Source organism: Triticum aestivum, chromosome 2B (assembly GCF_018294505.1).
Source record: "Triticum aestivum cultivar Chinese Spring chromosome 2B, IWGSC CS RefSeq v2.1, whole genome shotgun sequence".
In the NCBI taxonomy this organism is placed as follows: domain Eukaryota; kingdom Viridiplantae; phylum Streptophyta; class Magnoliopsida; order Poales; family Poaceae; genus Triticum; species Triticum aestivum.
This window is the reverse complement of record NC_057798.1, coordinates 574,136,552-574,145,003: the sequence shown is the minus strand read 5'-3', so window position 1 is coordinate 574,145,003 and position 8,452 is coordinate 574,136,552.

Genomic DNA, 8,452 nt, shown 5'->3' with positions numbered 1-8,452 from the left:
CTACTCTAGCATCAATGAATGTCAAGCGTGCGACCCTGCGGGTTCGGGAATTATGTAGTCATGACTGAGACACCTCTCTAGTCAATAACCAATAGCGGGACCTGGATGCCCATATTGATTCCTACATATTCCATGGATATCTTTTATTAGTCGATCCTTTTATGACAACATACGTAGTTCCCTTTGTCTGTCGGTATGTTACTTCCCCGAGATTTAATTGTCGGTATCTCTATACCTAGTTCAATCCCTTTACCGACAGGTCTCTTTACTTGTTCGTAATACATCATCTTGTAACTAACTCCTTAGTAACTTTTCTTGCAAGCTTCTTATGATGTGTATTACCGTAAGGGCCCAGAGATACCTCTCCGACACACGGAGTGACAAATCCCAATCTCGATTCATGCCAACTCAATAGACACGTTTGGAGATACATGTAGAGCATCTTTGTGGTCACCCAGTTAAATTGTTACATTTGATAGCACACAAGGTATTCCTCCGGTATCCGGGAGTTGCATGATCTCATGGTCGAAGGAATATGTATTTGACATTAAGAAAACAGTAGTAATAAACTGAATGATCATATGCTAACCTAACGGATGGGTGTTTTCCATCACATCATTATCCTAATGATGTGATCCTATTATCAAGTGACAATACATGTCTATGGTTAGGAAACCTTAACCATCTTTTGATCAATGAGCTAGTCTAGTAGAGGTTCACTAGGGACACAGTATTTGTTTATGTATCCACACATGTATTTAAGTTCCCGGTCAATACAATTCTAGCATGAATAATAAACCTTTATCATGATTAAGGAAATATAATAATAACAATCTTATTATTGCCTCTGGGGCATGTTTCCATCAGTAGGTACACATGTCAGTGGCACTGATCGACATTTCGACCCGGAGGAGCACCTCACCTCCACTGGCGCTGACTTTGGGCAGGTTCTGGCCAAGATGAAGTGCCCCAGCAACTACCTTTCATGAATTACCAACTATGAACTCACCATCTTACCCATACCAGTTGCAATGGCTATGTACTGTATGGTTTATGTATTAAGCATGTTGTAGTAAACATGCCTAACATGCCTTAGCTATTTTCCCGACCTTTTTATAGACAACTGGGCCATTCTCTGCTCTGGCAGCACCTGCCTTGCGATGTTTAACTCTCCCAATTGCATTTTTATCAGTACCAGTTTCAATGGCTATACTAGGTTACCTGTAGTTAAACGTGCCTTGTTATTTTTAGTACTACACACTATGTGATCACTAGCGCAGGATGCTGCTAACGCGACACTATGATCAGAGACCCTTTGACGAAACTATGTGTGATGCATTAATCGCAAACGGTGGTGCAAAAAACCGTCAAAAAAGGTGCAAAACGTTTGCGATGACGGATGCATCAAACACGGCTTAGATTTTTGTTGCGTGTGCGATGCAGGGCATACGTTCAGTTGAATTAACTATTTTTGATGAGGAGGAACAAAAGAAACGGGCAGCCATATGAAGGCATGTGCAATACACAGCATACGGTTCACACAGATGAACTATTTGTGATTAGGCAACACAAAAGAAATGGTCAGCCAGATTAAGGTGTGTGCGATACACAACATGCGGTTCACTCAGATGAAGTGTTTGTGTTGAGACAAGAGAACAGAAATGGTTCAATATAACAAGATGTGTGTGATACGCGGCGAACAGGTCTGTAATCAGAAATGTGTGTGAAGACCCGATAATAACACAGACGGTTGCTGCTAATATGATGTGTGTGTTGTGCTATGGTATTGCATACAGAACAACAACATATATATGTATATATATACACACAAACTTGTAAGGACATAATTACATAACCAAATTAAACATCCAATTACATAGGTGGCTACTACAACCATGGCATTTGCACACACCAAAGTAAACTATTACATGCATAATTTCATAGGTGACTACTACACACATGGCACTTCCACACACCAATAAAGTAAACTATATATTACATGCATGATTAACTAGCACAAACGATCATCTGATAATCATCTACTGCTTGTGATGCTTGCTTTGCTTGTGGCTCGATCCGGGCTTGTCGATTTGGGTAACGAGGCACTTCCTCATGTCAACGATCCACCTGTGCATCTCGTAGCATGTGTACACACTCTTGGTCGTGAACCTGAGGTGAGGTTCATCCATTCGCAGCATCCAGGCCCTGTACCAGGATACGAGACTTGTTCTATGGGCATCCTACTTCATCTTTTCGTAGTAGGGGTCGATGATGGCCGAGGCGAGTTCGACCAGGGAGTCCTTCTTCATGCTGCCCAAGACCCTGTAGTGGTCATGGATTTGGACAAGGTTCTGGCAGTCCAAGCCCGTAACACTGGGCGCTTTTACATCGTCGGTGGTTTCCACCATGGCGAACTTCTAGTTGGTTCTGTTGACAAACCTGTTTCAACGGTCGCAAGGCTCTCTGGCCATGCAGTAGTGGTAGATGAGGAGATGATGGCGCACGCACAACTGGGTGACGGCAACCTTCTGATCTATGCCGGGACGACCGACAGTGTACTGGAGGTCGATGCCGACCACCTTGTACTTGTCTCCAGCAAGCAACTACTAAACGCTGTTTATGTAGTCGTCCACCATGGCCAGGTCAATGGTGTACACCATCGAGAGATCTGTCTCCATCGCATGGGTCTCCACTTTATGCTCGCCGAACTCCATCTGAGCGCCGCTAGACATCCCCTCTCTATGTGTCATCATAGGTGTGCTTGTTGTGTTGTGGGGCGCGATTGAAAGGTTGAAGGGACTAAGGTTATAATGGCTGCGGGAATTAAAGGGGAGGCCGGTCGGGACACCCTGATGACAGTTCTAATTTGCAGTGTGTAACTCCATTGTGCCGCACGTAACTACATCATGTGGCAACACGCGCAGTGCAACCGCATGCATATGGGGCCCCCAACGTGATCGTGCGTAGGCCCAACCGCTGACAGATCACGCGAGGAGGGATGCGAGCAGAGCGCTCCGCGGTCGCCTCAACGGCGAGCAACCATATATATGCATATAGCAGTTGAACACGCAAGGAAAATTTGTCCACAACCCGAGCGCGCCGACAGACGCGAGCAGAGCGTGCCGCGGTGCCTAACAGCAAGCATAGCACGTTGCGGCGCCTAACGGCCAACAGAGCTTGCCGAGGATGGAAGCAGAGGCCGGCACCGTGTGTGTTGTAGGCAAACGCTATAATCTCAAATTTAACCAACAAAATGTTAATGCATGTTACAAAAATTATATATCTGGAAACTATGTTGAAATACGAATCCGACGACACAATCTTCGATGACATGCATTCATATTTTATTAATTAAATCCTACTTATAAACCAGGACGTACATATAGTAGTTAATTAAATCGCAAACATTTTTTATTAAACGTATGTGTACATGTCCTTTCATCCTTCTCTTGCACGTCTTGTCACCCGGATGCCGTAGACGGTTCGAGCGCAAGCTTGAGCAGCACGCGGGGGCGTTCTTTTGGCCAAACGGTATTGAGCCCGTTCCCGCGCAAGCTTCCCGACCGACTCGGTGAAATCCCCCAAAATCCCAATGCTTGTCAGCCTAATATATAAACCCTCATGGCCGGCGAGTCCTGCGTTGCATTTTCCCCTCCCTCCCTATAGCTTATCTCACCTACTTCTCCCAAAATCCGCAATGGTACCGGACCGTCATCGTCGCTTAGCCACTCCACCATCATCAGAGCACAGCTCCAGCTAGGAGGCTACACTGTGGCGGCGGCGCAATCCCCGGTGTGGTGTACTGCATGCGGCGTCCCAATTGGGTGTGCGTAGAACACGCACCACACGCTCGGCCGCCGATGCCCGTCAGCAGCTGTTGCCGGCCGTTGTTGCCGCCACAGCTCCGTCGAAAGCCAGGGCAATTGCCCACTCCGCCGCCGTGGCCCGAAGGCGGGAGGTGGCCATCGTGGCCGCCACCCCACTGCCGGCCACCGTGGCCATCACGCGCTCCGCGACCGCAGCCCAAAGGCGGGAGGTGGTGGTCGTGGCCGGCACCCCATCATCGTCTGCCATGGCTGCCAGCCCACCGTCTACCACCGGGATCATCACCCGCTCCACCACCGCTGCCCGCAGGAAGGAGGCGGAGGCGGAGGCCTGCACGTGCGGCAGCGACCTTGCGTGCTACATCGAGTTCCTGTGGGAGGAGGAGGAGCGCCTCGTCTAGCACACAAAGAGCCTTACTATCGTCGTGGCCACGGTGCATGCTAATGTAGAGGCGAGGAATCAGGAGATCGACGAGCTGTCCGGCCGCTTCGAGAGGGGTCGTCTGGAGCGGCAGCGTCGCTGAAGGTGCAGCAGGGGCAGGCACCATGTTGCAATTATCCAGCTCGTCAATAGGCTCCTCCTCCTCTTCCTCTTACTGAGTGCGCTCGGCAGAGGAGAGACTGGCGAAAATAGTACAAAGCCCCTCCGTAGTAGTAGTATGTAAGGGCTATTTTGTTCAGTTCATCGGACTATAGATGTGGTGGAACTATACAACATACTTAAAATTAGATAGTATATATATATATAGTTGAACTAGCTAATTCAGTACATGGTTAGCAACAATTGGGGAAAAGTTTGGTCGGTTTAGCTATAAAGTTGAATTGTTTGTATAAATTAAGCACGACTGCTTAATCTATGAATGAAATCTATGCTTAATTACTAAATTTTAGTTGCAAAAATTAGATAGTGCTAGTGATTTTTAGCTGCATATTTTGACAAATCGCAGTGTTACAAGGATTAACAAATGGCAATGTTACTAGATCAACAAATGACAATCTTTCCAGTTTGACAAATGGCAATATACCTAATATGACAGATGAAAATCTTACCAAATTGTTTGTACGTGGTTGCACACGGGTCATCTGAAAAAACTGTTTGCGTTGAAGGGAGGTAGAAATCCTGCTTGCCAAATTTTCTCTTGGCTTAGCGCCGAAGTCTCGCTTTGCATACCCTATTCATTCTGGACCATTTGCATTGAAGAGATGCACAAATACCGCGCAACAAATTTTCCCTTGGCTTACTGCGGAAGACCATAGCTCTCACTTTGCATACAGGTGTTCTATCTAAAACCTTTGCGATGAAGAGCTGCACAAATCTTGCTTGGCACATTTTCCCGTGGCTTACTGGTGAAGCTATCAGTGTACATACGGGTGTTCTATGTAAAACGTTTGCAATGTTAGAGTGGTAGCTAGTTGTTTCAAAATTCCTTTGTTCGTTGTTATTTGAGTGCACCTTCTCTCAACATGGACATGAAAATTACCACAACATGGCTGGTGCCATTCCATGATAGCATGCCAAGTTTCATGAATTTCAGACGAGTTTTGGGTTTACTAGAATATAAAAACAAAGTATCTCAATGTTTTGCCGGCAGTCAATAGTGCCCTGGTGTTTGAAATTCATTCCCATTTCTTGCATGGGATCTAATCATGCATCCAAGGACACAGATTTGACTTTTCAACCAATTTATATGCAATGGAGCATGTGCATGTAGTTCAAATTTGAATTATGCACATAAAATGCCTAGAAAACCCAGTTAATATATAAAAATGTCCAAATGAACCCCGAAAAATTCCATAATTTAACACAACACTCATGTTGTTCTATGTTGACACTAGAAATGTTTTGAAAGCAATAACAGGCAACGGGCATCGTTTTGTCCCCAAAGGTGGCACGTTCCCTACCGAAACCATCAAGCTTGTTGTGAGAAGCTCTGGTTTGTGAGAAGCTTATACCCAAACCTGCCTCAAATGGCACAAAAAATTTACCACGGCATGTCGGGTGCAGTTCCATGATAGTATGCCAGGTTTCATGAATTTCAGATGAGTTTCAGATTTACAAGAATTTAAAAGCTAGGTATCTTAATGTTTGCGGCCGAGTGACAGTGGCAGGGTGTTTGACATTCATTCCCATTTCTTGCATGGGACCTAAGCATGCAACCAAGGACACATATTTGAATTTTCAACCAATTTACATGCATTAGAGCATGTGCATGTAGTTCAAATTTGAATTATGCACATAAATGCATTGAAAACTCAATTAATGCATAAGAAATAATGTGCTAATGTACCCCGAAAAATTCCAAAATTCAACACAACACTCATGTTGTGCTATGTTGACACTAGATAAAAAAAATGAAATCAAGAATAGGCAACAGCTATCGTTCCGTCTAGAAAGGTGAAACTTTCCCTACCGAAACCATCAGGCTTGTTGTGAGAAGCTTATACCCAAACCTGCCCCAAATGGGACAAAAAGTTTACCATGGCATGTCCGGTGCCATTCCATGATAGCATGCCAGGTTTCATGAATTTTAGACAAGTTTTGGATTTACTATAATTTAAAAACTAGGAATCTCAATGTTTGCGGACGAGTGACGATGGCAGGGTGTTTGACATTCATTCCTATTTCTTGCATGGGACATAAGCATGCAACCAAGGACACATATTTGAATTTTCAACCCATTTATATGCATTAGAGCATGTGCATGTAGTTCAAATTTGAATTATGCACATAAATGCATTGAAAACTCAATTAATGCATAAGAATGTGCTAACGAACCCCGAAAAATTCCAAAATTTAACACAACACTCATGTTGTTCTATGTTGACACTAGAGAAAAAATTGAAATCAAGAAGAGGCAATGGCTATCGTTTCATCCAGAAAGGTGAAACGGTCCCTACCGAAACCATCAGGTTTGTTGTGAGAAGCTCTGGTTTGTGAGAAGCTTATACCCAAACCTGCCCCAAATGGAACAATATTTTTACCATTGCATGTTGTTGCCGTTCCATGATAGCATGTCAAGTTTCATGAATTTCAGACAAGTTTTCGATTTACTAGAATTTTAAAACCATGTATTTCAATGTTATCGGCCGAGCGACGGTGGCAAAGGTGTTTGACATTCATTCCCATTTCTTGCATGGGACCTAATGTTGCAACCAAGGACACACATTTGATTTTTCAACCCGTTTATATGCACTGGGGCATGTGCATGTAGTTCAAATTTGAATTATGCACATGAATGCATAGAAAACTTAGTTAATGTATAAAAATGTCCAGGCGAACCCCGAAATATCCCAAAAAATTGCACAACACTCATGTTGTTCTATGTTGACACGAGAAAATTTTTGAAAGTAAGAAGATGCAACAAATATCGCTTCGTCCCCCAAGGTGGCATGTTCCCTACCGGAACCATCATGCTTGTTGTGAGAGAAGCTCTGGTTTGCAAGAAGCTTATACCACAACCTGGCCCAAATGGGACAATATTTTTTTACACCAGCATCTTGATGCCATTCCATGATAGCATGCGAAGGTTCATGAATTTCAGACAGGTTTTGTATTTACTAGAATTATGAAAGAAAGCACCTCAACATTTGCCCGAGAGCCACGGTGCCGTGATGTTTGAAATTGTAGCGACCTGACCCGAATGGATCACGTCTACTGTGCTACGGTGTCATCCCTGGATCAGTAATGCTGACACCACACAGTACATCGAGGTTTTATAGCAGAGTTGCAATCACACACTTATTACATCGATGGCTAAAAAAGAACTTATTACAATAAATATGGCTTAAGGCCATCTAATAACGATAACAGCGGAAAGCTTGGAAGATAAGTGAGTCCATCAACTCCATCGGCATCACTGAGTATAGAACCACGACCTAAACGCACCTCAATCGTCGTCTGAAAAGTCTGCAACATTAACGTTGCAGCCCGAAAACGGGTCAGCACATGGAATATGCTGGCAATGTAACACATAGAGAGTAATGAAACAATAAGCCTATACTACATGCAATATGGCTGGTGGTAAGGCTCTATGGTTACAGTTTTGCGAAAAGCCAATTTTTCCCTACATCAAAGGAATAATTTTGTTTAACTATCATGGTGGTTGTTGAACATTGAGAATGGTTGACAGCATCCTCAATCCCAATTAAAAGTACTCATTAAAAACCCAATAGCTTTTATTAGAAGTAACATGTTGAGATTCACAATGATATTCAAGTACTAGATACTCAAAACGTCCATAACCGGGAACACGGCTAATCATGATTAGTTTGTTACTCTGCAGAGGTTTGCGCACTTTTCCCACATGACTCGATCGCCTCCGTTTGTTTTCTCGCACTACATGGTGTTTGAGAAACGGATGACCGAGACATAGTCTTTCAGAAGCACTAGCACCTTACATGTGGGGTAGACCGGTACACCTACATCCCCTACATCTGCTAGTCCACCCCGTAAGAGTTCGCACAACTTAGTCAACTATGCTAGAGCCCATAGTAGCATGTGGCTGCACACGGAAGTTTCTAGCATGAAAGATCTTATGATCCCTTTGAGCCTGGGTGGCGGTCCAAAAAAAACAGGCAAGTCCTGATAGACATCAGGTGCCTCAATCCACCCAGATGTGTGTTTAAGT